Source organism: Daphnia pulicaria, chromosome 1 (genome assembly GCF_021234035.1).
Source record: "Daphnia pulicaria isolate SC F1-1A chromosome 1, SC_F0-13Bv2, whole genome shotgun sequence".
Lineage (NCBI taxonomy): Eukaryota > Metazoa > Arthropoda > Branchiopoda > Diplostraca > Daphniidae > Daphnia > Daphnia pulicaria.
In genome coordinates, this window is record NC_060913.1 from 3,670,236 (window position 1) to 3,696,914 (window position 26,679).

Consider the following 26,679-nt stretch of genomic DNA (forward strand, 5'->3'; position numbering starts at 1 on the left):
AAATTTATCAAGGTTCTATGGTGTAATGATTAGCACTTCAGACTCTGACTCTGACAATCTGAGTTCAAATCTCACTAGGACCTATTTTACTAGATAGCGAGATCGTTGCAAGAAAGGCCAGTCAAGACTTTTTCCCACAGTGCAACCCTCTCTTTTAGAGTTTATGCACTGCGTTGCTGATGGATTAGGGTACTTGATTATGGTGAGTTATTGTACAACAGTACGTTATTACGCCAGGCTGTCGGAGGGTGCTGTACATGTTCGTTGCAAATCGTTATTTCTTCAAGTCACCGCCATTGCCACTTCAAAGTATGTCTGTTTGCATCCATCCCCAAATACATTCGAGGGACACTATATCTTGCAAACGGCCTACAATTAGCAAACAACACTTTCGTAGTGGCGAGCACAACCCCATCGACGTAAAAACCATAATCGACGTAAACACCACAACCCTTTCCATCCTTTTCAAAACGAAGCACAGTTTAGTATTTTGCTCTTTCTAAAGTTTGACATGAATTTTTTCAAGAGGTAAAATGAAACAAATGCCCCGAGTGAGGTTCGAACTCACGACCTCGAGATTATGAGACTCGCGCGCTGCCTACTGCGCTATCGAGGCGGCCATCGTCCTTGAACGCTATAACAAAATGGTACCAACTGTCTTCCTTGAAACGCAAGTAAATCGAGCTTGCCAGGAGTCGAACCTGGAATCTCCTGATCCGTAGTAAGGCGCGTTATCCATTGCGCCACAAACCCATGTAATACGAAGAACAATACTAATTGAAAGAAACCACTACTTGTTTTGAACAGAAAGTGATCAGGTTTGAATCATGTCTTTACTAGTGAAGTCATGTTTTAAGCCTTTAAACAAACCCCATGTTACACGACGAACAATACTAATTGTAAGAAACAACTACTTGTTTTGGACAGAAAGTGATCAGGTTTGAATCATGTCTTTACTAGTGAAGTCATGTTTTAAGCCTTTAACAAGAATTGAATTTACTATTACTGTTCATACGATCTTTACTTAATTGTTGATAGGGAGGTAATACAGCCCGGTTAGCTCAGACGGTAGAGCGCGGGACATTTAATCCTGAAGTCGAGAGTTCAAGTCCCTAGTCGGGCGTGAATCGTGGGATGTGTACTAGATATGTGGTGGTGTTCAATACGGGATAATTATTCTGTAATTCAATGGTGCAGATAAACTGAGATAATCTGGATTTAACGAGGGTCGAGCGGTTAAGGTGATGGACTGCTAATCCATTGTGCATTGCACGCATGGGTTCGAATCCCATCCTCGTCGAAAGGAGTAGTTAGGGATATTGGCAACTGTAACGCACTCCAATTGCTATGCAGTGATCAGAGGTTCATAGCATTTCAATGTAGAAACTTAGTTTTCAAGCCACGGTAGGAAATTTATCAAGGTTCTATGGTGTAATGATTAGCACTTCAGACTCTGACTCTGACAATCTGAGTTCAAATCTCAGTAGGACCTATTTTACTAGATAGCGAGATCGTTGCAAGAAAGGCCAGTCAAGACTTTTTCCCACAGTGCAACCCTCTCTTTTAGAGTTTATGCACTGCGTTGCTGATGGATTAGGGTACTTGATTATGGTGAGTTATTGTACAACAGTACGTTATTACGCCAGGCTGTCGGAGGGTGCTGTACAGTACCCACCAAACTATTAGGTACACCCCCCTATTTTCAGTTTATTCTTATGGCACTACCTGTCCTAGATAAAATGCAATAACTCTTGAGCCGCTTGGGCTAGATTTTTTTCCCTTTGGCCCTGAGTAGATCTAATGATGATCTACATTTTTTCTACACATGAAGTTGTCGTAGGATTAACCCCCACGGCGCTACAGTATCGTTCAGTTTATTAGGTACACCCGTTTTCCCCCATATGCGCCGTGTTAAATACGGCGTTTTCAAAAATTTATAAAAAATACTAAAAGTAAAGCTAAAATTTTTTTCTTTGTGCCAAAAGAACCACAATTCTTCACTCTATACGAATATAAAGAATGATTTACAATAAAATCAACTCAGAGAACCCTTCCCTATACCTCAAAGTTTTCCACTTCAAAATTTGTCGAAATTTCTAATGCCTATGGGGGCGACAGTGCAAGTGTGTAGTAAAAAGTAAAAATTTTGAAGTGGAAAACTTTAGGGTATAGACCTTTTTAAGATTGCTCGGTGTAAGCAGAGCGAAAAGTCGTGCGGCTAGTCGACTAGTGCGCACCATGGCGGGGGATAGCCGTAACTAGCTGCAGACTTGGCTTGATTCTTCGAATCACCTTGTTGTTCTGCTCTATGTTACTGTAGTCTGCTAGTGTATTAAAAGATAAAAATGTCCGTTTTCAAGTTATTTTGTAATAAATGTGGGTGAAAACAATTTTGTTCATTCTTTATTATTTATTTAACACCCGTAATGCTTTTCTTTTCATACCGAGGCGGCTTACATCACTTAGAACATTTGGAGTATCACAGGTTTTATTAGGAACACAACCAACATTAGGACGGTTTGATAGACTTAGATTCACTAAATTACTTTCTGTGTTCTTATTTTCAGTTATCTTCTTTGGTCTTCCTCTTTTCCTAGAAGGATTTGGCAGCATTTGAGGTGGGACATTCTCCTCACTAAAGTGAGATTTAGATTGAAGTTGTTCGGTTGTGGAAGTATTATCAGGAACTACCATAACATCACAGGATGCAGTCTCACATTCATTCATGGTGTCTATGAAAGTCAAAAGAAAAAGTAGGGTAATGTAGTTAAACAAAAGAAATAAACTTTTTTTAAATTTACCATTCACTCTTGGAGATTGATTTAACGTATTATCTGTCAACTTCATGGTACTTGCACAACTTTGCTGATTGATTGGTCCACTTGTTCTTTTCCTTGTAGCTGAGTTGAGACTTTTCCTTGAGTTAGATTTAGATTGAAGTTGTTTCGTTGAGGAAGTATTATCAGGAACTGTCATAACATCACAGGATGCAGCCTCACATTCATTCATAGTGTCTGTGAAAGTCAAAGGAAATATGTAGGCTAATGTAGGTAAACAAAAGAAATAAACTTTTTTAAAATGTAACATTCATTCTTGGAGCTTGATTTAAGGTATTATCTGTCAACTCCATGGAACTTGCACAAGTTTGCTGATTGATTGGTCCAGTTTTTCTTTTCCTTGAAGCAGTTTCTTTTTTACAGAATATGCACGTCCAACTTTTAGATAATCTTTTTGATCCGGTACAGGACTTGTGGAATTCGTTAATTACACAGAATGAACTTGCACAGATAATTGTTTCCTCAATTTTTTGTGGATCTTGACAATAACAAATAAATTGATTTAAGTGATCACTGAGCGCACTTTGTTGAGAGGATGTAGCTGGTTGTGGAATGTCCTTCACGTAACTATATCTTTTTGCTACGAGTTCAGGAAGGATGAAGTTAACAAAGAAAAGTTTGCCTTTAGCTGCCATCATTTCAATTACATCTTCATTCCTTTGCACTGTAACGTATTCGACTACTTTGTTGCCGTTAAACACAACAAAAAGTGCAAGGGGCAGCTCTGATACAAAAAGCTGCAATTGAACCTAAGAGATTAAAAATAATTTAACATTGCAAAAAGTGTGAAATTTTGTTTGAAATTGTTGTACCTGAGAGTAATACTCATGATTGTGATCTAGGCGTAGTTCATTTGTGCTTTCGTCCAACAATAATCAGAAACCTTTATTATTCTTAGCGTACTCCCTGATACTTTTCCCTTTTACTAAATAAGGACATTTTACTTCAACTAAACCACGGCCATGGCAGATGCAAGTGAAGATTCTATCAGGAGACGCAGCAAGATAGGGATGACTTTTTGAAATAATTAATCCCACAGGTTCGCACAGAAAGTTTTCGTGTGTCTTCCTTGAATTAATTGTACTTTCTAGCAGGCTAATAGCCTTTGGCTCATTTCGTTGACCATATCTAGAAAAAGAAAAGATATCAAACACCAAGTGCAATAGAATTGTAAATAAATGGTTTACCTTGTGTACATGTTTCCTTTAAATGTAATAATTTCAGGGTAACACATTTCTAAAAGGAACTTTATTTCCCCACCACTCACTTCTTTACTTGGATCTCTTTTTAAAATTTCGTGGATCTTAGTACCCGTAATTCTTCCACTTCGCTGCTGCTCCCACTCCTCACATTCACTTTGATTTTTGGTTACGATCTCAACTGAACGCTGTTCTTCAATTGAAATTCTGATCTCTGAAAATATTCTTTCACATTCTTCGTTCACTTCAAGCTCATATTTTCCTTCAAAATGAGGATTGTACAATTCTGACAGTGCTTTTGGTAAAATATGTGTTTCAGCTGGAGGCTGAAATGAATGTGCGTACTCAGGTACACAGGACAGTACAACAGGCAACTTTTTTAGCTTTTTGAGAGCTTCATTTGTACGTTGATGTTCTACATCAGTAACCTCTAGGATATCATTAAGTGGAACTTCTTTCTTTCTGGGAATGTGTACATCTAAATCAGCTATTTTCCCAATTGTAACCTATGTTGACAAAAATCGAATGAGGCTTTGAATGAAATATATGTTAGCTGTCAACTTACTGGTCCTTTCCCAGGCTGATTCCAATAGCATGGTAGTGATGTAATCGGAATACCAACATCATTGTCATCAGCAGTGGTTGATGAATCCTGTCGTGCTGATACTGCTAATTGTAAAAGGGCACTTACATGGATACACACACTACCTAGCCTGAGAATTAGATTGTTGTCGGTATCAGTTAAATACAAACACAAAATTAGTACACAAATCAATAACACAATAACAAAAAAGTGTAAAGTTACCCAGCAGCACAATCACAAAAAGCACGAAGGATTTTTCCAGTTTGGTGAAGAGCTACCCATGGCCTTGCAGGTTTATTTGAAAGGGACTGTGAATGAGTAACATGTGTGCGTATAATCACAACACCACTGCAAAGAGGAAACACTAACAATTTGTCAGTAAATGTGTTTGTTAGATACTGTTCAGAATCAAGATTTTTGTAGGCCTCGTATTTTTCACTGTCAGTTATATCGCGTTCGTAAACAAGATAGAGTCTCAAATGAAATTTCTCTATGGGGGGAAGATACTTAGATGAAGATTTTCCACTTTTAAATAACTGTAGAGGTATTACGAGGGGATCGTGGCACTTCAGGAACTCTAGTGTTTTATAATACAAATCACGGTCCTCTTCAACTAAAGAAAGCACTAATTGAGACAACTGAAACTTGAAAACGGACATTTTTATCTTTTAATACACTAGCAGACTACAGTAACATAGAGCAGAACAACAAGGTGATTCGAAGAATCAAGCCAAGTCTGCAGCTAGTTACGGCTATCCCCCGCCATGGTGCGCACTAGTCGACTAGCCGCACGACTTTTCGCTCTGCTTACACCGAGCAATCTTGAAAAGGTCTAAAGGGAAGGGTTCTCTGAGTTGATTTTATTGTAAAACATTCTTTATTTTCTGCGCTATCGAGGCGGCCATCGTCCTTGAACGCTTTAACAAAGTGGTACCAACTGTCTTCCTTGAAACGAAAGTTAATCGAGCTTGCCAGGAGTCGAACTTGTAATCTCCTGATCCGTAGTCAGGCGCGTTATCCATTGCGCCACAAAACCATTTTATACGACGAACAATACCAATTGTAAGAAACAACTACTTGTTTTGAACAGAAAGTGATCAGGTTTGAATCATGTCTTTACTAGTGAAGTCATGTTTTAAGCCTTTAACAAGAATTGAATTTATTATTACTGTTCATACGATTTTCACTGAATTGTTGATAGGGAGGTAATACAGCCCGGTTAGCTCAAACGGTAGAGCCCGGGACATTTAATCCTGAAGTCGAGGGTTCAAGTCCCTCATCGGGCGTGAAACGTGGGATGTGTACTAGATATTTGGTGGTGTTCGATACGGGATAATTATTCTGTAATTCAATGGTGCAGATAAACTGAGATAATCTGGCTTTAGATGAAAAACGTTAAGGAATGAAATGTCGACGAGGTGACCGAGCGGTTAAGGTGATGGACTGCTAATCCATTGTGCATTGCACGCATGGGTTCGAATCCTATCCTCGTCGATAGGAGTAGTTAGGGATATTGGCAACTGTAACGCACATCAATTGCTATCCAGTGATCAGAGGTTCATAGCATTTCAATGTAGAAACTTAGTCTTCAAGCCACGGTAGGAAATTTATCAAGGTTCTATGGTGTAATGGTTAGCACTTCAGACTCTGACTCTGACAATCTGAGTTCAAATCTCAGTAGGCCTATTTTACTAGATAGCGAGATCGTTGCAAGAAAGGCCAGTTAAGACTTTTTCCCACAGTGCAACCCTCTCTTTTAGAGTTTATGCACTGCGTTGCTGATGGATTAGGGTACTTGATTATGGTGAGTTATTGTACAACAGTACGTTATTACGCCAGGCTGTCGGAGGGTGCTGTACATGTTCGTTGCAAATCGTTATTTCTTCAAGTCACCGCCATTGCCACTTCAAAGTATGTCTGTTTGCATCCATCCCCAAATACATCCGAGGGACACTATATCTTGCAAACGGCCTACAATTAGCAAACAACACTTTCGTAGTGGCGAGCACAACCCCATCGACGTAAAAACCATAATCGACGTAAACACCACAACCCTTTCCATCCTTTTCAAAACGAAGCACAGTTTAGTATTTTGCTCTTTCTAAAGTTTGACATGAATTTTTTCAAGAGGTAAAATGAAACAAATGCTCCGAGTGAGGTTCGAACTCACGACCTCGAGATTATGAGACTCGCGCGCTGCCTACTGCGCTATCGAGGCGGCCATCGTCCTTGAACGCTATAACAAAGTGGTACCAACTGTCTTCCTTGAAACGCAAGTAAATCGAGCTTGCCAGGAGTCGAACCTGGAATCTCCTGATCCGTAGTAAGGCGCGTTATCCATTGCGCCACAAACCCATGTTATACGAAGAACAATACTAATTGAAAGAAACCACTACTTGTTTTGAACAGAAAGTGATCAGGTTTGAATCATGTCTTTACTAGTGAAGTCAAGTTTTAAGCCTTTAAACAAACCCCATGTTACACGACGAACAATACTAATTGTAAGAAACAACTACTTGTTTTGGACAGAAAGTGATCAGGTTTGAATCATATCTTTACTAGTGAAGTCATGTTTTAAGCCTTTAACAAGAATTAAATTTATTATTACTGTTCATACGATCTTCACCGAATTGTTGATAGGGAGGTAATACAGCCCGGTTAGCTCAGACGGTAGAGCGCGGGACTTTTAATCCTGAGGTCGAGGGTTCAAGTCCCTCATCGGGCGTGAAACGTGGGATGTGTACTAGATATTTGGTGGTGTTCGATACGGGATAATTATTCTGTAATTCAATGGTGCAGATAAACTGAGATAATCTGGCTTTAGATGAAAAACGTTAAGGAATAAAATGTCGACGAGGTGACCGAGCGGTTAAGGTGATGGACTGCTAATCCATTGTGCATTGCACGCATGGGTTCGAATCCCATCCTCGTCGATAGGAGTAGTTAGGGATATTGGCAACTGTAACGCACTCCAACTGCTATGCAGTGAACAGAGGTTCATAGCATTTCAATGTAGAAACTTAGTCTTCAAGCCACGGTAGGAAATATATCAAGGTTCTATGGTGTAACGGTTAGCACTTCAGACTCTGACTCTGACAATCTGAGTTCAAATCTCAGTAGGACCTATTTTACTAGATAGCGAGATCGTTGCAAGAAAGGCCAGTCAAGACTTTTTCCCAAAATGCAACCCTCTCTTTTAGAGTTTATGCACTGCGTTGCTAATGGATTAGGGTACTTGATTATGGTGAGTTATTGTACAACAGTACGTTATTACGCCAGGCTGTCGGAGGGTGCTGTACATGTTCGTTGCAAATCGTTATTTCTTCAAGTCACCGCCATTGCCACTTCAAAGTATGTCTGTTTGCATCCATCCCCAAATACATCCGAGGGACACTATATCTTGCAAACAGCCTACAATTAGCAAACAACATGTACATAATCGACGTAAACACCACAACCCTTTCTATCCTTTTCAAAACGAAGCACAGTTTAGTATTTTGCTCTTTCTAAAGTTTGACATGAATTTTTTCAAGAGGTAAAATGAAACAAATGCCCCGAGTGAGGTTCGAACTCACGACCACGAGATTATGAGACTCGCGCGCTGCCTACTGCGCTATCGAGGCGGCCATCGTCCTTGAACGCTATAACAAAGTGGTACCAACTGTCTTCCTTGAAACTTAAGTAAATCGAGCTTGCCAGGAGTCGAACCTGGAATCTCTTGTTCCGTAGTCGGGCGCGTTATCCATTGCGCCAAAAACCAATGTTATACGACGAACAATACTAATTGAAAAAAAAAAAAAACTTGTTTTGAACAGAAAGTGATCAGGTTTGAATCATGTCTTTACTAGTGAAGTCATGTTTTAAGCCTTTAAACAAACCCCATGTTACACGACGAACAATACTAATTGTAAGAAACAACTACTTGTTTTGGACAGAAAGTGATCAGGTTTGAATCATGTCTTTACTAGTGAAGTCATGTTTTAAGCCTTTAACAAGAATGGAATTTATTATTACTGTTCATACGATCTTTACTTAATTGTTGATAGGGAGGTAATACAGCCCGGTTAGCTCAGACGGTAGAGCGCGGGACTTTTAATCCTGAGGTCGAGGGTTCAAGTCCCTCATCGGGCGTGAAACGTGGGATGTGTACTAGATATGTGGTGGTGTTCGATACGGGATAATTATTCTGTAATTCAATGGTGCAGATAAACTCAGATAATCTGGCTTTAGATGAAAAACGTTAAGGAATAAAATGTCGACGAGGTGACCGAGCGGTTAAGGTGATGGACTGCTAATCCATTGTGCATTGCACGCATGGGTTCGAATCCCATCCTCGTCGAAAGGAATATTTAGGGATATTGGCAACTGTAACGCACTCCAATTGCTATGCAGTGATCAGAGGTTCATAGCATTTCAATGTAGAAACTTAGTCTTCAATCCACGGTAGGAAATTTATCAAGTTTCTATGGTGTAATGGTTAGCACTTCAGACTCTAACTTTGACAATCTGAGTTCAAATCTCAGTAGGACCTATTTTACTAGATAGCGAGATCGTTGCAAGAAAGGCCAGTCAAGACTTTTTCCCACAGTGCAAACCTCTCTAAAATAGTTTATTCACTGCGTTGCTGATGGATTAGGGTACTTGATTATGGTGAGTTATTGTACAACAGTACGTTATTACGCCAGGCTGTCGGAGGGTGCTGTACATGTTCGTTGCAAATCGTTATTTCTTCAAGTCACCGCCATTGCCACTTCAAAGTATGTCTGTTTGCATCCATCCCCAAATACATCCGAGGGACACTATATCTTACAAACAGCCTACAATTAGCAAACAACACTTTCGTAGTGGCGAGCACAACCCCATCGACGTAAAAACCATAATCGACGTAAACACCACAACCCTTTCTATCCTTTTCAAAACGAAGCACAGTTTAGTATTTTGCTCTTTCTAAAGTTTGACATGAATTTTTTCAAGAGGTAAAATGAAACAAATGCCCCGAGTGAGGTTCGAACTCACGACCACGAGATTATGAGACTCGCGCGCTGCCTACTGCGCTATCGAGGCGGCCATCGTCCTTGAACGCTATAACAAAGTGGTACCAACTGTCTTCCTTGAAACTTAAGTAAATCGAGCTTGCCAGGAGTCGAACCTGGAATCTCTTGTTCCGTAGTCGGGCGCGTTATCCATTGCGCCAAAAACCAATGTTATACGACGAACAATACTAATTGAAAAAAAAAAAAAAACTTGTTTTGAACAGAAAGTGATCAGGTTTGAATCATGTCTTTACTAGTGAAGTCATGTTTTAAGCCTTTAAACAAACCCCATGTTACACGACGAACAATACTAATTGTAAGAAACAACTACTTGTTTTGGACAGAAAGTGATCAGGTTTGAATCATGTCTTTACTAGTGAAGTCATGTTTTAAGCCTTTAACAAGAATGGAATTTATTATTACTGTTCATACGATCTTTACTTAATTGTTGATAGGGAGGTAATACAGCCCGGTTAGCTCAGACGGTAGAGCGCGGGACTTTTAATCCTGAGGTCGAGGGTTCAAGTCCCTCATCGGGCGTGAAACGTGGGATGTGTACTAGATATGTGGTGGTGTTCGATACGGGATAATTATTCTGTAATTCAATGGTGCAGATAACTCAGATAATCTGGCTTTAGATGAAAAACGTTAAGGAATAAAATGTCGACGAGACGACCGAGCGGTTAAGGTGATGGACTGCTAATCCATTGTGCATTGCACGCATGGGTTCGAATCCCATCCTCGTCGAAAGGAATATTTAGGGATATTGGCAACTGTAACGCACTCCAATTGCTATGCAGTGATCAGAGGTTCATAGCATTTCAATGTAGAAACTTAGTCTTCAATCCACGGTAGGAAATTTATCAAGTTTCTATGGTGTAATGGTTAGCACTTCAGACTCTAACTTTGACAATCTGAGTTCAAATCTCAGTAGGACCTATTTTACTAGATAGCGAGATCGTTGCAAGAAAGGCCAGTCAAGACTTTTTCCCACAGTGCAAACCTCTCTAAAATAGTTTATTCACTGCGTTGCTGATGGATTAGGGTACTTGATTATGGTGAGTTATTGTACAACAGTACGTTATTACGCCAGGCTGTCGGAGGGTGCTGTACATGTTCGTTGCAAATCGTTATTTCTTCAAGTCACCGCCATTGCCACTTCAAAGTATGTCTGTTTGCATCCATCCCCAAATACATCCGAGGGACACTATATCTTACAAACAGCCTACAATTAGCAAACAACACTTTCGTAGTGGCGAGCACAACCCCATCGACGTAAAAACCATAATCGACGTAAACACCACAACCCTTTCTATCCTTTTCAAAACGAAGCACAGTTTAGTATTTTGCTCTTTCTAAAGTTTGACATGAATTTTTTCAAGAGGTAAAATGAAACAAATGCCCCGAGTGAGGTTCGAACTCAAGACCTCGAGATTATGAGACTCGCGCGCTGCCTACTGCGCTATCGAGGCGGCCATCGTCCTTGAACGCTATAACAAAGTGGTACCAACTGTCTTCCTTGAAACGCAAGTAAATCGAGCTTGCCAGGAGTCGAACCTGGAATCTCCTGTTCCGTAGTAAGGCGCGTTATCCATTGCGCCACAAACCCATGTTATACGACGAACAATACTAATAGAAAAAAAAAACTACTTGTTTTGAACAGAAAGTGATCAGGTTTGAATCATGTCTTTACTAGTGAAGTCATGTTTTAAGCCTTTAAACAAACCCCATGTTACACGACGAACAATACTAATTGTAAGAAACAACTACTTGTTTTGGACAGAAAGTGATCAGGTTTGAATCATGTTTTTACTAGTGAAGTCATGTTTTAAGCCTTTAACAAGAATTGAATTTATTATTACTGTTCATACGATATTCACTGAATTGTTGATAGGGAGGTAATACAGCCCGGTTAGCTCAGACGGTAGAGCGCGGGACTTTTAATCCTGAGGTCGAGGATTCAAGTCCCTCATCGGGCGTGAAACGTGGGATGTGTACTAGATATGTGGTGGTGTTCGATACGGGATAATTATTCTGTAATTCAATGGTGCAGATAAACTGAGATAATCTGGCTTTAGATGAAAAACGATAAGGAACAAAACGTCGATGAGGTGACCGAGCGGTTAAGGTGATGGACTGCTAATCCATTGTGCATTGCACGCATGGGTTCGAATCCCATCCTCGTCGAAAGGAGTAGTTAGGGATATTGGCAACTGTAACGCATTCCAATTGCTATGCAGTGATCAGAGGTTCATAGCATTTCAATGTAGAAACTTAGTCTTCAAGCCACGGTAGGAAATTTATCAAGGTTCTATGGTGTAATGGTTAGCACTTCAGACTCTGACTCTGACAATCTGAGTTCAAATCTCAGTAGGACCTATTTTACTAGATAGCGAGATCGTTGCAAGAAAGGCCAGTCAAGACTTTTTCCCACAATGCAACCCTCTCTTTTATAGTTTATGCACTGCGTTGCTGATGGATTAGGGTACTTGATTATGGTGAGTTATTGTACAACAGTACGTTATTACGCCAGGCTGTCGGAGGGTGCTGTTCATGTTCGTTGCAAATCGTTATTTCTTCAAGTCACCGCCATTGCCACTTCAAAGTATGTCTGTTTGCATCCATCCCCAAATACATACGAGAGACACTATATCTTGCAAACAGCCTACAATTAGCAAACAACACTTTCGTAGTGGCGAGCACAACCCCATCGACGTAAAAACCATAATCGACGTAAACACCACAACCCTTTCTATCCTTTTCAAAACGAAGCACAGTTTAGTATTTTGCTCTTTCTAAAGTTTGACATGAATTTTTTCAAGAGGTAAAATGAAACAAATGCCCTGAGTGAGGTTCGAACTCACGACCTCGAGATTATGAGACTCGCGCGCTGCCTACTGCGCTATCGAGGCGGCCATCGTCCTTGAACGCTATAGCAAAGTGCTACCAACTCACGCAAGTAAATCGAGCTTGCCAGGAGTCGAACCTGGAATCTCCTGTTCCGTAGTCAGGCGCGTTATCCATTGCACCACAAACCCATGTTATGCGACGAACGATACTAATTGAAAGAAACAACTACTTGTTTTGAACAGAAAGTGATCAGGTTTGAATCATGTCTTTACTAGTGAAGTCATGTTTTAAGCCTTTAAACAAACCCCATGTTACACGACGAACAATACTAATTGTAAGAAACAACTACTTGTTTTGGACAGAAAGTGATCAGGTTTGAATCATGTTTTTACTAGTGAAGTCATGTTTTAAGCCTTTAACAAGAATTGAATTTATTATTACTGTTCATACGATATTCACTGAATTGTTGATAGGGAGGTAATACAGCCCGGTTAGCTCAGACGGTAGAGCGCGGGACTTTTAATCCTGAGGTCGAGGATTCAAGTCCCTCATCGGGCGTGAAACGTGGGATGTGTACTAGATATGTGGTGGTGTTCGATACGGGATAATTATTCTGTAATTCAATGGTGCAGATAAACTGAGATAATCTGGATTTAGATGAAAAACGTTAAGGAACAAAAAGTCGACGAGGTGACCGAGCGGTTAAGGTGATGGACTGCTAATCCATTGTGCATTGCACGCATGGGTTCGAATCCCATCCTCGTCGAAAGGAGTAGTTAGGGATATTGGCAACTGTAACGCATTCCAATTGCTATGCAGTAATCAGAGGTTCATAGCATTTCAATGTAGAAACTTAGTCTTCAAGCCACGGTAGGAAATTTGTCAAGGTTCTATGGTGTAATGGTTAGCACTTCAGACTCTGACTCTGACAATCTGAGTTCAAATCTCAGTAGGACCTATTTTACTAGATAGCGAGATCGTTGCAAGAAAGGCCAGTCAAGACTTTTTCCCACAGTGCAACCCTCTCTTTTATAGTTTATGCACTGCGTTGCTGATGGATTAGGGTACTTGATTATGGTGAGTTATTGTACAACAGTACGTTATTACGCCAGGCTGTCGGAGGGTGCTGTACATGTTCGTTGCAAATCGTTATTTCTTCAAGTCACCGCCATTGCCACTTCAAAGTATGTCTGTTTGCATCCATCCCCAAATACATTCGAGGGACACTATATCTTGCAAACGGCCTACAATTAGCAAACAACACTTTCGTAGTGGCGAGCACAACCCCATCGACGTCAAAACCATAATCGACGTAAACACCACAACCCTTTCTATCCTTTTCAAAACGAAGCACAGTTTAGTATTTTGCTCTTTCTAAAGTTTGACATGAATTTTTTCAAGAGGTAAAATGAAACAAATGCCCCGAGTGAGGTTCGAACTCACGACCTCGAGATTATGAGACTCGCGCGCTGCCTACTGCGCTATCGAGGCGGCAATCGTCCGTGAACGCTATAACAAAGTGCTACCAACTCACGAAAGTAAATCGAGCTTGCCAGTAGTCGAACCTGGAATCTCCTGTTCCGTAGTCAGGCGCGTTATCCATTGCGCCAAAAACCCATGTTATACGACGAACAATACTAATTGAAAAAAAAAAACAACTACTTGTTTTGAACAGAAAGTGATCAGGTTTGAATCATGTCTTTACTAGTGAAGTCATGTTTTAAGCCTTTAAACAAACCCCATGTTACACGACGAACAATACTAATTGTAAGAAACAACTACTTGTTTTGGACAGAAAGTGATCAGGTTTGAATCATGTCTTTACTAGTGAAGTCATGTTTTAAGCCTTTAACAAGAATTGAATTTATTATTACTGTTCATACGATATTCACTGAATTGTTGATAGGGAGGTAATACAGCCCGGCTAGCTCAGACGGTAGAGCGCGGGACTTTTAATCCTGAGGTCGAGGATTCAAGTCCCTCATCGGGCGTGAAACGTGGGATGTGTACTAGATATGTGGTGGTGTTCGATACGGGATAATTATTCTGTAATTCAATGGTGCAGATAAACTGAGATAATCTGGATTTAGATGAAAAACGTTAAGGAACAAAAAGTCGACGAGGTGACCGAGCGGTTAAGGTGATGGACTGCTAATCCATTGTGCATTGCACGCATGGGTTCGAATCCCATCCTCGTCGAAAGGAGTAGTTAGGGATATTGGCAACTGTAACGCATTCCAATTGCTATGCAGTAATCAGAGGTTCATAGCATTTCAATGTAGAAACTTAGTCTTCAAGCCACGGTAGGAAATTTGTCAAGGTTCTATGGTGTAATGGTTAGCACTTCAGACTCTGACTCTGACAATCTGAGTTCAAATCTCAGTAGGACCTATTTTACTAGATAGCGAGATCGTTGCAAGAAAGGCCAGTCAAGACTTTTTCCCACAGTGCAACCCTCTCTTTTATAGTTTATGCACTGCGTTGCTGATGGATTAGGGTACTTGATTATGGTGAGTTATTGTACAACAGTACGTTATTACGCCAGGCTGTCGGAGGGTGCTGTACATGTTCGTTGCAAATCGTTATTTCTTCAAGTCACCGCCATTGCCACTTCAAAGTATGTCTGTTTGCATCCATCCCCAAATACATTCGAGGGACACTATATCTTGCAAACGGCCTACAATTAGCAAACAACACTTTCGTAGTGGCGAGCACAACCCCATCGACGTCAAAACCATAATCGACGTAAACACCACAACCCTTTCTATCCTTTTCAAAACGAAGCACAGTTTAGTATTTTGCTCTTTCTAAAGTTTGACATGAATTTTTTCAAGAGGTAAAATGAAACAAATGCCCCGAGTGAGGTTCGAACTCACGACCTCGAGATTATGAGACTCGCGCGCTGCCTACTGCGCTATCGAGGCGGCAATCGTCCGTGAACGCTATAACAAAGTGCTACCAACTCACGAAAGTAAATCGAGCTTGCCAGTAGTCGAACCTGGAATCTCCTGTTCCGTAGTCAGGCGCGTTATCCATTGCGCCAAAAACCCATGTTATACGACGAACAATACTAATTGAAAAAAAAAAACAACTACTTGTTTTGAACAGAAAGTGATCAGGTTTGAATCATGTCTTTACTAGTGAAGTCATGTTTTAAGCCTTTAAACAAACCCCATGTTACACGACGAACAATACTAATTGTAAGAAACAACTACTTGTTTTGGACAGAAAGTGATCAGGTTTGAATCATGTCTTTACTAGTGAAGTCATGTTTTAAGCCTTTAACAAGAATTGAATTTATTATTACTGTTCATACGATATTCACTGAATTGTTGATAGGGAGGTAATACAGCCCGGCTAGCTCAGACGGTAGAGCGCGGGACTTTTAATCCTGAGGTCGAGGATTCAAGTCCCTCATCGGGCGTGAAACGTGGGATGTGTACTAGATATGTGGTGGTGTTCGATACGGGATAATTATTCTGTAATTCAATGGTGCAGATAAACTGAGATAATCTGGATTTAGATGAAAAACGTTAAGGAACAAAAAGTCGACGAGGTGACCGAGCGGTTAAGGTGATGGACTGCTAATCCATTGTGCATTGCACGCATGGGTTCGAATCCCATCCTCGTCGAAAGGAGTAGTTAGGGATATTGGCAACTGTAACGCATTCCAATTGCTATGCAGTAATCAGAGGTTCATAGCATTTCAATGTAGAAACTTAGTCTTCAAGCCACGGTAGGAAATTTATCAAGGTTCTATGGTGTAATGGTTAGCACTTCAGACTCTGACTCTGACAATCTGAGTTCAAATCTCAGTAGGACCTATTTTACTAGATAGCGAGATCGTTGCAAGAAAGGCCAGTCAAGACTTTTTCCCACAGTGCAACCCTCTCTTTTATAGTTTATGCACTGCGTTGCTGATGGATTAGGGTACTTGATTATGGTGAGTTATTGTACAACAGTACGTTATTACGCCAGGCTGTCGGAGGGTGCTGTACATGTTCGTTGCAAATCGTTATTTCTTCAAGTCACCGCCATTGCCACTTCAAAGTATGTCTGTTTGCATCCATCCCCAAATACATTCGAGGGACACTATATCTTGCAAACGGCCTACAATTAGCAAACAACACTTTCGTAGTGGCGAGCACAACCCCATCGACGTCAAAACCATAATCGACGTAAACACCACAACCCTTTCTATCCTTTTCAAAACGAAGCACAGTTTAGTATTTTGCTCTTTCTAAAGTTTGACATGAATTTTTTCAAGAGGTAAAATGAAACAAATGCCCCGAGTGAGGTTCGAACTCACGACCTCGAGATTATGAGACTCGCGCGCTGCCTACTGCGCTATCGAGGCGGCAATCGTCCGTGAACGCTATAACAAAGTGCTACCAACTCACGAAAGTAAATCGAGCTTGCCAGTAGTCGAACCTGGAATCTCCTGTTCCGTAGTCAGGCGCGTTATCCATTGCGCCAAAAACCCATGTTATACGACGAACAATACTAATTGAAAAAAAAAAACAACTACTTGTTTTGAACAGAAAGTGATCAGGTTTGAATCATGTCTTTACTAGTGAAGTCATGTTTTAAGCCTTTAAACAAACCCCATGTTACACGACGAACAATACTAATTGTAAGAAACAACTACTTGTTTTGGACAGAAAGTGATCAGGTTTGAATCATGTCTTTACTAGTGAAGTCATGTTTTAAGCCTTTAACAAGAATTGAATTTATTATTACTGTTCATACGATATTCACTGAATTGTTGATAGGGAGGTAATACAGCCCGGCTAGCTCAGACGGTAGAGCGCGGGACTTTTAATCCTGAGGTCGAGGATTCAAGTCCCTCATCGGGCGTGAAACGTGGGATGTGTACTAGATATGTGGTGGTGTTCGATACGGGATAATTATTCTGTAATTCAATGGTGCAGATAAACTGAGATAATCTGGATTTAGATGAAAAACGTTAAGGAACAAAACGTCGACGAGGTGACCGAGCGGTTAAGGTGATGGACTGCTAATCCATTGTGCATTGCACGCATGGGTTCGAATCCCATCCTCGTCGAAAGGAGTAGTTAGGGATATTGGCAACTGTAACGCATTCCAATTGCTATGCAGTGATCAGAGGTTCATAGCATTTCAATGTAGAAACTTAGTCTTCAAGCCACGGTAGGAAATTTATCAAGGTTCTATGGTGTAATGGTTAGCACTTCAGACTCTGACTCTGACAATCTGAGTTCAAATCCCAGTAGGACCTATTTTACTAGATAGCGAGATCGTTGCAAGAAAGGCCAGTCAAGACTTTTTCCCACAGTGCAACCCTCTCTTTTATAGTTTATGCACTGCGTTGCTGATGGATTAGGGTACTTGATTATGGTGAGTTATTGTACAACAGTACGTTATTACGCCAGGCTGTCGGAGGGTGCTGTTCATGTTCGTTGCAAATCGTTATTTCTTCAAGTCACCGCCATTGCCACTTCAAAGTATGTCTGTTTGCATCCATCCCCAAATACATACGAGAGACACTATATCTTGCAAACAGCCTACAATTAGCAAACAACACTTTCGTAGTGGCGAGCACAACCCCATCGACGTAAAAACCATAATCGACGTAAACACCACAACCCTTTCTATCCTTTTCAAAACGAAGCACAGTTTAGTATTTTGCTCTTTCTAAAGTTTGACATGAATTTTTTCAAGAGGTAAAATGAAACAAATGCCCTGAGTGAGGTTCGAACTCACGACCTCGAGATTATGAGACTCGCGCGCTGCCTACTGCGCTATCGAGGCGGCCATCGTCCTTGAACGCTATAGCAAAGTGCTACCAACTCACGCAAGTAAATCGAGCTTGCCAGGAGTCGAACCTGGAATCTCCTGTTCCGTAGTCAGGCGCGTTATCCATTGCACCACAAACCCATGTTATGCGACGAACGATACTAATTGAAAGAAACAACTACTTGTTTTGAACAGAAAGTGATCAGGTTTGAATCATGTCTTTACTAGTGAAGTCATGTTTTAAGCCTTTAAACAAACCCCATGTTACACGACGAACAATACTAATTGTAAGAAACAACTACTTGTTTTGGACAGAAAGTGATCAGGTTTGAATCATGTTTTTACTAGTGAAGTCATGTTTTAAGCCTTTAACAAGAATTGAATTTATTATTACTGTTCATACGATATTCACTGAATTGTTGATAGGGAGGTAATACAGCCCGGTTAGCTCAGACGGTAGAGCGCGGGACTTTTAATCCTGAGGTCGAGGATTCAAGTCCCTCATCGGGCGTGAAACGTGGGATGTGTACTAGATATGTGGTGGTGTTCGATACGGGATAATTATTCTGTAATTCAATGGTGCAGATAAACTGAGATAATCTGGATTTAGATGAAAAACGTTAAGGAACAAAAAGTCGACGAGGTGACCGAGCGGTTAAGGTGATGGACTGCTAATCCATTGTGCATTGCACGCATGGGTTCGAATCCCATCCTCGTCGAAAGGAGTAGTTAGGGATATTGGCAACTGTAACGCATTCCAATTGCTATGCAGTAATCAGAGGTTCATAGCATTTCAATGTAGAAACTTAGTCTTCAAGCCACGGTAGGAAATTTATCAAGGTTCTATGGTGTAATGGTTAGCACTTCAGACTCTGACTCTGACAATCTGAGTTCAAATCTCAGTAGGACCTATTTTACTAGATAGCGAGATCGTTGCAAGAAAGGCCAGTCAAGACTTTTTCCCACAGTGCAACCCTCTCTTTTATAGTTTATGCACTGCGTTGCTGATGGATTAGGGTACTTGATTATGGTGAGTTATTGTACAACAGTACGTTATTACGCCAGGCTGTCGGAGGGTGCTGTACATGTTCGTTGCAAATCGTTATTTCTTCAAGTCACCGCCATTGCCACTTCAAAGTATGTCTGTTTGCATCCATCCCCAAATACATTCGAGGGACACTATATCTTGCAAACGGCCTACAATTAGCAAACAACACTTTCGTAGTGGCGAGCACAACCCCATCGACGTCAAAACCATAATCGACGTAAACACCACAACCCTTTCTATCCTTTTCAAAACGAAGCACAGTTTAGTATTTTGCTCTTTCTAAAGTTTGACATGAATTTTTTCAAGAGGTAAAATGAAACAAATGCCCCGAGTGAGGTTCGAACTCACGACCTCGAGATTATGAGACTCGCGCGCTGCCTACTGCGCTATCGAGGCGGCAATCGTCCGTGAACGCTATAACAAAGTGCTACCAACTCACGAAAGTAAATCGAGCTTGCCAGTAGTCGAACCTGGAATCTCCTGTTCCGTAGTCAGGCGCGTTATCCATTGCGCCAAAAACCCATGTTATACGACGAACAATACTAATTGAAAAAAAAAAACAACTACTTGTTTTGAACAGAAAGTGATCAGGTTTGAATCATGTCTTTACTAGTGAAGTCATGTTTTAAGCCTTTAAACAAACCCCATGTTACACGACGAACAATACTAATTGTAAGAAACAACTACTTGTTTTGGACAGAAAGTGATCAGGTTTGAATCATGTCTTTACTAGTGAAGTCATGTTTTAAGCCTTTAACAAGAATTGAATTTATTATTACTGTTCATACGATATTCACTGAATTGTTGATAGGGAGGTAATACAGCCCGGCTAGCTCAGACGGTAGAGCGCGGGACTTTTAATCCTGAGGTCGAGGATTCAAGTCCCTCATCGGGCGTGAAACGTGGGATGTGTACTAGATATGTGGTGGTGTTCGATACGGGATAATTATTCTGTAATTCAATGGTGCAGATAAACTGAGATAATCTGGATTTAGATGAAAAACGTTAAGGAACAAAACGTCGACGAGGTGACCGAGCGGTTAAGGTGATGGACTGCTAATCCATTGTGCATTGCACGCATGGGTTCGAATCCCATCCTCGTCGAAAGGAGTAGTTAGGGATATTGGCAACTGTAACGCATTCCAATTGCTATGCAGTGATCAGAGGTTCATAGCATTTCAATGTAGAAACTTAGTCTTCAAGCCACGGTAGGAAATTTATCAAGGTTCTATGGTGTAATGGTTAGCACTTCAGACTCTGACTCTGACAATCTGAGTTCAAATCCCAGTAGGACCTATTTTACTAGATAGCGAGATCGTTGCAAGAAAGGCCAGTCAAGACTTTTTCCCACAGTGCAACCCTCTCTTTTATAGTTTATGCACTGCGTTGCTGATGGATTAGGGTACTTGATTATGGTGAGTTATTGTACAACAGTACGTTATTACGCCAGGCTGTCGGAGGGTGCTGTACATGTTCGTTGCAAATCGTTATTTCTTCAAGTCACCGCCATTGCCACTTCAAAGTATGTCTGTTTGCATCCATCCCCAAATACATCCGAGGGACACTATATCTTGCAAACAGCCTACAATTAGCAAACAACACTTTCGTAGTGGCGAGCACAACCCCATCGACGTAAAAACCATAATCGACGTAAACACCACAACCCTTTCTATCCTTTTCAAAACGAAGCACAGTTTAGTATTTTGCTCTTTCTAAAGTTTGACATTAATTTTTTCAAGAGGTAAAATGAAACAAATGCCCTGAGTGAGGTTCGAACTCACGACCTCGAGATTATGAGATCCGCGCGCTGCCTACTGCCTATCGAGGCGGCCATCGCCCTTGAACGCTATAACATAATAGTACCAACTGTCTTCCTTGAAACGCAAGTAAATCGAGCTTGCCAGGAGTCGAACCTGGAATCTCCTGATCCGTAGTCAGGCGCGTTATCCATTGCGCCGCAAACACATGTTATACGACGAACGATACTAATTGAAAGAAACAACTACTTGTTTTGAACAGAAAGTGATCAGGTTTGAATCATGTCTTTACTAGTGAAGTCATGTTTTAAGCCTTTAAACATATTATACGACATGTTATACCATGTTACACGACGAACAATACTAATTGTAAGAAACAACTACTTGTTTTGGACAGAAAGTGATCAGGTTTGAATCATGTCTTTACTAGTGAAGTCATGTTTTAAGCCTTTAAACAAACCCCATGTTACACGACGAACAATACTAATTGTAAGAAACAACTACTTGTTTTGGACAGAAAGTGATCAGGTTTGAATCATGTCTTTACTAGTGAAGTCATGTTTTAAGCCTTTAACAAGAATTGAATTTATTATTACTGTTCATAAGATCTTCACTGAATTGTTGATAGGGAGGTAATACAGCCCGGTTAGCTCAGACGGTAGAGCGCGGGACTTTTAATCCTGATGTCGAGGGTTCAAGTCCTTTATCGGGCGTGAAACGTGGGATGTGTACTAGATATGTGGTGGTGTTCGATACGGGATAATTATTCTGTAATTCAATGGTGCAGATAAACTGAGATAATCTGGATTTAGATGAAAAACGTTAAGGAATAAAATGTCGACGAGGTGACCGAGCGGTTAAGGTGATGGACTGCTAATCCATTGTGCATTGCACGCATGGGTTCGAATCCCATCCTCGTCGAAAGGAGTAGTTAGGGATATTGGCAACTGTAACGCACTCCAATTGCTATGCAGTGATCAGAGGTTCATAGCATTTCAATGTAGAAACTTAGTCTTCAAGCCACGGTAGGAAATATATCAAGGTTCTATGGTGTAATGGTTAGCACTTCAGACTCTGACTCTGACAATCTGAGTTCAAATCTCAGTAGGACCTATTTTACTAGATAGCGAGATCGTTGCAAGAAAGGCCAGTCAAGACTTTTTCCCACAGTGCAACCCTCTCTTTTATAGTTTATGCACTGCGTTGCTGATGGATTAGGGTACTTGATTATGGTGAGTTTTTGTACAACATTACGTTATTACGCCAGGCTGTCGGAGGGTGCTGTACATGTTCGTTGCAAATCGTTATTTCTTCAAGTCACCGCCATTGCCACTTCAAAGTATGTCTGTTTGCCTTCATCCCAAAATACATCCGAGGGACACTATATCTTGCAAACAGCCTACAATTAGCAAACAACACTTTCGTAGTGGCGAGCACAACCCCATCGACGTAAAAACCATAATCGACGTAAACACCACAACCCTTTCTATCCTTTTCAAAACGAAGCACAGTTTAGTATTTTGCTCTTTCTAAAGTTTGACATTAATTTTTTCAAGAGGTAAAATGAAACAAATGCCCTGAGTGAGGTTCGAACTCACGACCTCGACATTATGAGATCCGCGCGCTGCCTACTGCCTATCGAGGCGGCCATCGCCCTTGAACGCTATAACATAATAGTACCAACTGTCTTCCTTGAAACGCAAGTAAATCGAGCTTGCCAGGAGTCGAACCTGGAATCTCCTGATCCGTAGTCAGGCGCGTTATCCATTGCGCCGCAAACACATGTTATACGACGAACGATACTAATTGAAAGAAACAACTACTTGTTTTGAACAGAAAGTGATCAGGTTTGAATCATGTCTTTACTAGTGAAGTCATGTTTTCAGCCTTTAAACAAACCCCATGTTACACGACGAACAATACTAATTGTAAGAAACAACTACTTGTTTTGGACAGAAAGTGATCAGGTTTGAATCATGTCTTTACTAGTGAAGTCATGTTTTAAGCCTTTAACAAGAATGGAATTTATTATTACTGTTCATACGATCTTTACTTAATTGTTGATAGGGAGGTAATACAGCCCGGTTAGCTCAGACGGTAGAGCGCGGGACTTTTAATCCTGAGGTCGAGGGTTCAAGTCCCTTATCGGGCGTGAAACGTGGGATGTGTACTAGATATGTGGTGGTGTTCGATACGGGATAATTATTCTGTAATTCAATGGTGCAGATAAACTGAGATAATCTGGCTTTAGATGAAAAACGTTAAGGAATAAAATGTCGACGAGATGACCGAGCGGTTAAGGTGATGGACTGCTAATCCATTGTGCATTGCACGCATGGGTTCGAATCCCATCCTCGTCGAAAGGAGTAGTTAGGGATATTGGCAACTGTAACGCACTCCAATTGCTATGCAGTGATCAGAAGTTCATAGCATTTCAATGTAGTTTAGTCTTCAAGCCACGGTAGGAAATTTATCAAGTTTCTATGGTGTAATGGTTAGCACTTCAGACTCTAATTCTGACAATCTGAGTTCAAATCTCAGTAGGACCTATTTTACTAGATAGCGAGATCGTTGCAAGAAAGGCCAGTCAAGACTTTTTCCCACAGTGCAACCCTCTCTTTTATAGTTTATGCACTGCGTTGCTGATGGATTAGGGTACTTGATTATGGTGAGTTATTGTACAACAGTACGTTATTACGCCAGGCTGTCGGAGGGTGCTGTACATGTTCGTTGCAAATCGTTATTTCTTCAAGTCACCGCCATTGCCACTTCAAAGTATGTCTGTTTGCATCCATCCCCAAATACATCCGAGGGACACTATATCTTGCAAACAGCCTACAATTAGCAAACAACACTTTCGTAGTGGCGAGCACAACCCCATCGACGTAAAAACCATAATCGACGTAAACACCACAACCCTTTCTATCCTTTTCAAAACGAAGCACAGTTTAGTATTTTGCTCTTTCTAAAGTTTGACATTAATTTTTTCAAGAGGTAAAATGAAACAAATGCCCTGAGTGAGGTTCGAACTCACGACCTCGAGATTATGAGATCCGCGCGCTGCCTACTGCCTATCGAGGCGGCCATCGCCCTTGAACGCTATAACATAATAGTACCAACTGTCTTCCTTGAAACGCAAGTAAATCGAGCTTGCCAGGAGTCGAACCTGGAATCTCCTGATCCGTAGTCAGGCGCGTTATCCATTGCGCCACAAACCCATGTTATACGACGAACGATACTAATTGAAAGAAACAACTACTTGTTTTGAACAGAAAGTGATCAGGTTTGAATCATGTCTTTACTAGTGAAGTCATGTTTTAAGCCTTTAAACATGTTATACGACATGTTATACCATGTTACACGACGAACAATACTAATTGTAAGAAACAACTACTTGTTTTGGACAGAAAGTGATCAGGTTTGAATCATGTCTTTACTAGTGAAGTCATGTTTTAAGCCTTTAAACAAACCCCATGTTACACGACGAACAATACTAATTGTAAGAAACAACTACTTGTTTTGGACAGAAAGTGATCAGGTTTGAATCATGTCTTTACTAGTGAAGTCATGTTTTAAGCCTTTAACAAGAATTGAATTTATTATTACTGTTCATACGATATTCACTCAATTGTTGATAGGGAGGTAATACAGCCCGGTTAGCTCAGACGGTAGAGCGCGGGACTTTTAATCCTGATGTCGAGGGTTCAAGTCCCTTATCGGGTGTGAAACGTGGGATGTGTACTAGATATGTGGTGGTGTTCGATACGGGAAAATTATTCTGCAATTCAATGGTGCAGATAAACTGAGATAATCTGGCTTTAGATTAAAAACGTTAAGGAATAAAATGGCGACGAGGTGACCGAGCGGTTAAGGTGATGGACTGCTAATCCATTGTGCATTGCACGCATGGGTTCGAATCCCATCCTCGTCGAAAGGAGTAGTTAGGGATATTGGCAACTGTAACGCACTCCAATTGCTTTGCAGTGATCAGAGGTTCATAGCATTTCAATGTAGAAACTTAGTCTTCAAGCCACGGTAGGAAATTTATCAAGGTTCTATGTTGTAATGGTTAGCACTTCAGACTCTGACTCTGACAATCTGAGTTCAAATCTCAGTAGGACCTATTTTACTAGATAGCGAGATCGTTGCAAGAAAGGCCAGTCAAGACTTTTTCCCACAGTGCAACCCTCTATTTTATAGTTTATTCACTGCGTTGCTGACGGATTAGGATACTTGATTATGGTGAGTTATTGTACAACAGTACGTTATTACGCCAGGCTGTCGGAGGGTGCTGTACATGTTCGTTGCAAATCGTTATTTCTTCAAGTCACCGCCATTGCCACTTCAAAGTATGTCTGTTTGCATCCATCCCCAAATACATCCGAGGGACACTATATCTTGCAAACAGCCTACAATTAGCAAACAACACTTTCGTAGTGGCGAGCACAACCCCATCGACGTAAAAACCATAATCGACGTAAACACCACAACCCTTTCTATCCTTTTGAAAACGAAGCACAGTTTAGTATTTTGCTCTTTCTAAAGTTTGACATGAATTTTTTCAAGAGGTAAAATGAAACAAATGCCCCGAGTGAGGTTCGAACTCACGACCTCAAGATTATAAGACTCGCGCGCTGCCTACTGCGCTATCCAGGCGGCCATCGTCCTTGAACGCTAAAACAAAGTGGTACCAACTGTCTTCCTTGAAACGCAAGTAAATCGAGCTTGTCAGGAGTCGAACCTGGAATCTCCTGATCCGTAGTCAGGCGCGTTATCCATTGCGCCACAAACCCATGTTTTACGACGAACAATACTAATTGAAAAAAAAAAACTACTTGTTTTGAACAGAAAGTGATCAGGTTGGAATCATGTTTTTACTAGTGAAGTCATGTTTTAAGCCTTTAAACAAACCCCATGTTACACGACGAACAATACTAATTGTAAGAAACAACTACTTGTTTTGGACAGAAAGTGATCAGGTTTGAATCATGTTTTTACTGGTGAAGTCATGTTTTAAGCCTTTAAACAAACCCCATGTTACACGACGAACAATACTAATTGTAAGAAACAACTACTTGTTTTGGACAGAAAGTGATCAGGTTTGAATAATATCTTTACTAGTGAAGTCATGTTTTAAGCCTTTAACAAGAATGGAATTTATTATTACTGTTCATACGATCTTTACTGAATTGTTGATAGGGAGGTAATACAGCCCGGTTAGCTCAGACGGTAGAGCGCGGGACTTTTAATCCTGATGTCGAGGGTTCAACTCCCTTATCGGGAGTGAAACGTGGGATGTGTACTAGATATGTGGTGGTGTTCGATACGGGATAATTATTCTGTAATACAATGGTGCAGATAAACTGAGATAATCTGGCTTCAGATTAAAAACGTTAAGGAATAAAATGTCGACGAGGTGACCGAGCGGTTAAGGTGATGGACTGCTAATCCATTGTGCATTGCACGCATGGGTTCGAATCCCATCCTCGTCGATAGGAGTAGTTAGGAATATTGGCAACTGTAACGCACTCCAATTGCTATGCAGTGATCAGAGGTTCATAGCATTTCAATGTAGAAACTTAGTCTTCAAGCCACGG

General features: G+C 40.8%; 44 non-coding genes across 44 annotated transcripts; 30 read left to right on the plus strand and 14 right to left on the minus strand.

Moving 5' to 3' along the window:
• Positions 1 to 543: 543 nt before the first annotated feature.
• On the minus strand, positions 544 to 616 carry Trnam-cau. The gene has a single exon. It is a non-coding gene; the product is annotated as a tRNA-Met (tRNA).
• An 804-nt stretch (positions 617 to 1,420) lies between these two features.
• On the plus strand, positions 1,421 to 1,492 carry Trnaq-cug. The gene has a single exon. It is a non-coding gene; the product is annotated as a tRNA-Gln (tRNA).
• A 4,539-nt stretch (positions 1,493 to 6,031) lies between these two features.
• On the plus strand, positions 6,032 to 6,113 carry Trnas-gcu. The gene has a single exon. It is a non-coding gene; the product is annotated as a tRNA-Ser (tRNA).
• Positions 6,114 to 6,764: 651 nt separating this feature from the next.
• Trnam-cau lies at positions 6,765 to 6,837 on the minus strand. The gene has a single exon. It is a non-coding gene; the product is annotated as a tRNA-Met (tRNA).
• Positions 6,838 to 7,271: 434 nt separating this feature from the next.
• Positions 7,272 to 7,344, plus strand: Trnak-uuu. The gene has a single exon. It is a non-coding gene; the product is annotated as a tRNA-Lys (tRNA).
• A 126-nt stretch (positions 7,345 to 7,470) lies between these two features.
• Trnas-gcu lies at positions 7,471 to 7,552 on the plus strand. Its single transcript has one exon. It is a non-coding gene; the product is annotated as a tRNA-Ser (tRNA).
• A 120-nt stretch (positions 7,553 to 7,672) lies between these two features.
• Trnaq-cug lies at positions 7,673 to 7,744 on the plus strand. Its single transcript has one exon. It is a non-coding gene; the product is annotated as a tRNA-Gln (tRNA).
• Positions 7,745 to 8,169: 425 nt separating this feature from the next.
• Positions 8,170 to 8,242, minus strand: Trnam-cau. Its single transcript has one exon. It is a non-coding gene; the product is annotated as a tRNA-Met (tRNA).
• A 435-nt stretch (positions 8,243 to 8,677) lies between these two features.
• On the plus strand, positions 8,678 to 8,750 carry Trnak-uuu. Its single transcript has one exon. It is a non-coding gene; the product is annotated as a tRNA-Lys (tRNA).
• A 126-nt stretch (positions 8,751 to 8,876) lies between these two features.
• Trnas-gcu lies at positions 8,877 to 8,958 on the plus strand. The gene has a single exon. It is a non-coding gene; the product is annotated as a tRNA-Ser (tRNA).
• A 652-nt stretch (positions 8,959 to 9,610) lies between these two features.
• On the minus strand, positions 9,611 to 9,683 carry Trnam-cau. The gene has a single exon. It is a non-coding gene; the product is annotated as a tRNA-Met (tRNA).
• A 436-nt stretch (positions 9,684 to 10,119) lies between these two features.
• On the plus strand, positions 10,120 to 10,192 carry Trnak-uuu. Its single transcript has one exon. It is a non-coding gene; the product is annotated as a tRNA-Lys (tRNA).
• A 125-nt stretch (positions 10,193 to 10,317) lies between these two features.
• Positions 10,318 to 10,399, plus strand: Trnas-gcu. The gene has a single exon. It is a non-coding gene; the product is annotated as a tRNA-Ser (tRNA).
• A 652-nt stretch (positions 10,400 to 11,051) lies between these two features.
• Trnam-cau lies at positions 11,052 to 11,124 on the minus strand. Its single transcript has one exon. It is a non-coding gene; the product is annotated as a tRNA-Met (tRNA).
• Positions 11,125 to 11,757: 633 nt separating this feature from the next.
• Positions 11,758 to 11,839, plus strand: Trnas-gcu. Its single transcript has one exon. It is a non-coding gene; the product is annotated as a tRNA-Ser (tRNA).
• Positions 11,840 to 11,959: 120 nt separating this feature from the next.
• On the plus strand, positions 11,960 to 12,031 carry Trnaq-cug. Its single transcript has one exon. It is a non-coding gene; the product is annotated as a tRNA-Gln (tRNA).
• Positions 12,032 to 12,491: 460 nt separating this feature from the next.
• Trnam-cau lies at positions 12,492 to 12,564 on the minus strand. The gene has a single exon. It is a non-coding gene; the product is annotated as a tRNA-Met (tRNA).
• Positions 12,565 to 13,186: 622 nt separating this feature from the next.
• Positions 13,187 to 13,268, plus strand: Trnas-gcu. The gene has a single exon. It is a non-coding gene; the product is annotated as a tRNA-Ser (tRNA).
• A 120-nt stretch (positions 13,269 to 13,388) lies between these two features.
• Positions 13,389 to 13,460, plus strand: Trnaq-cug. Its single transcript has one exon. It is a non-coding gene; the product is annotated as a tRNA-Gln (tRNA).
• A 460-nt stretch (positions 13,461 to 13,920) lies between these two features.
• On the minus strand, positions 13,921 to 13,993 carry Trnam-cau. The gene has a single exon. It is a non-coding gene; the product is annotated as a tRNA-Met (tRNA).
• A 626-nt stretch (positions 13,994 to 14,619) lies between these two features.
• On the plus strand, positions 14,620 to 14,701 carry Trnas-gcu. Its single transcript has one exon. It is a non-coding gene; the product is annotated as a tRNA-Ser (tRNA).
• Positions 14,702 to 14,821: 120 nt separating this feature from the next.
• Trnaq-cug lies at positions 14,822 to 14,893 on the plus strand. Its single transcript has one exon. It is a non-coding gene; the product is annotated as a tRNA-Gln (tRNA).
• Positions 14,894 to 15,353: 460 nt separating this feature from the next.
• Trnam-cau lies at positions 15,354 to 15,426 on the minus strand. Its single transcript has one exon. It is a non-coding gene; the product is annotated as a tRNA-Met (tRNA).
• A 626-nt stretch (positions 15,427 to 16,052) lies between these two features.
• Positions 16,053 to 16,134, plus strand: Trnas-gcu. Its single transcript has one exon. It is a non-coding gene; the product is annotated as a tRNA-Ser (tRNA).
• A 120-nt stretch (positions 16,135 to 16,254) lies between these two features.
• Trnaq-cug lies at positions 16,255 to 16,326 on the plus strand. The gene has a single exon. It is a non-coding gene; the product is annotated as a tRNA-Gln (tRNA).
• A 460-nt stretch (positions 16,327 to 16,786) lies between these two features.
• Positions 16,787 to 16,859, minus strand: Trnam-cau. Its single transcript has one exon. It is a non-coding gene; the product is annotated as a tRNA-Met (tRNA).
• A 626-nt stretch (positions 16,860 to 17,485) lies between these two features.
• Trnas-gcu lies at positions 17,486 to 17,567 on the plus strand. The gene has a single exon. It is a non-coding gene; the product is annotated as a tRNA-Ser (tRNA).
• A 120-nt stretch (positions 17,568 to 17,687) lies between these two features.
• On the plus strand, positions 17,688 to 17,759 carry Trnaq-cug. Its single transcript has one exon. It is a non-coding gene; the product is annotated as a tRNA-Gln (tRNA).
• Positions 17,760 to 18,219: 460 nt separating this feature from the next.
• On the minus strand, positions 18,220 to 18,292 carry Trnam-cau. Its single transcript has one exon. It is a non-coding gene; the product is annotated as a tRNA-Met (tRNA).
• A 622-nt stretch (positions 18,293 to 18,914) lies between these two features.
• On the plus strand, positions 18,915 to 18,996 carry Trnas-gcu. Its single transcript has one exon. It is a non-coding gene; the product is annotated as a tRNA-Ser (tRNA).
• Positions 18,997 to 19,116: 120 nt separating this feature from the next.
• Positions 19,117 to 19,188, plus strand: Trnaq-cug. Its single transcript has one exon. It is a non-coding gene; the product is annotated as a tRNA-Gln (tRNA).
• Positions 19,189 to 19,648: 460 nt separating this feature from the next.
• Positions 19,649 to 19,721, minus strand: Trnam-cau. Its single transcript has one exon. It is a non-coding gene; the product is annotated as a tRNA-Met (tRNA).
• A 626-nt stretch (positions 19,722 to 20,347) lies between these two features.
• Positions 20,348 to 20,429, plus strand: Trnas-gcu. The gene has a single exon. It is a non-coding gene; the product is annotated as a tRNA-Ser (tRNA).
• Positions 20,430 to 20,549: 120 nt separating this feature from the next.
• On the plus strand, positions 20,550 to 20,621 carry Trnaq-cug. The gene has a single exon. It is a non-coding gene; the product is annotated as a tRNA-Gln (tRNA).
• A 1,300-nt stretch (positions 20,622 to 21,921) lies between these two features.
• Positions 21,922 to 22,003, plus strand: Trnas-gcu. Its single transcript has one exon. It is a non-coding gene; the product is annotated as a tRNA-Ser (tRNA).
• A 120-nt stretch (positions 22,004 to 22,123) lies between these two features.
• On the plus strand, positions 22,124 to 22,195 carry Trnaq-cug. Its single transcript has one exon. It is a non-coding gene; the product is annotated as a tRNA-Gln (tRNA).
• Positions 22,196 to 23,161: 966 nt separating this feature from the next.
• Trnak-uuu lies at positions 23,162 to 23,234 on the plus strand. The gene has a single exon. It is a non-coding gene; the product is annotated as a tRNA-Lys (tRNA).
• Positions 23,235 to 23,360: 126 nt separating this feature from the next.
• Trnas-gcu lies at positions 23,361 to 23,442 on the plus strand. The gene has a single exon. It is a non-coding gene; the product is annotated as a tRNA-Ser (tRNA).
• A 785-nt stretch (positions 23,443 to 24,227) lies between these two features.
• Positions 24,228 to 24,300, minus strand: Trnar-acg. Its single transcript has one exon. It is a non-coding gene; the product is annotated as a tRNA-Arg (tRNA).
• A 631-nt stretch (positions 24,301 to 24,931) lies between these two features.
• Positions 24,932 to 25,013, plus strand: Trnas-gcu. Its single transcript has one exon. It is a non-coding gene; the product is annotated as a tRNA-Ser (tRNA).
• A 120-nt stretch (positions 25,014 to 25,133) lies between these two features.
• On the plus strand, positions 25,134 to 25,205 carry Trnaq-cug. The gene has a single exon. It is a non-coding gene; the product is annotated as a tRNA-Gln (tRNA).
• Positions 25,206 to 25,665: 460 nt separating this feature from the next.
• Positions 25,666 to 25,738, minus strand: Trnai-uau. Its single transcript has one exon. It is a non-coding gene; the product is annotated as a tRNA-Ile (tRNA).
• Positions 25,739 to 25,802: 64 nt separating this feature from the next.
• Positions 25,803 to 25,875, minus strand: Trnar-acg. Its single transcript has one exon. It is a non-coding gene; the product is annotated as a tRNA-Arg (tRNA).
• A 617-nt stretch (positions 25,876 to 26,492) lies between these two features.
• Trnas-gcu lies at positions 26,493 to 26,574 on the plus strand. Its single transcript has one exon. It is a non-coding gene; the product is annotated as a tRNA-Ser (tRNA).
• Positions 26,575 to 26,679: the final 105 nt, after the last annotated feature.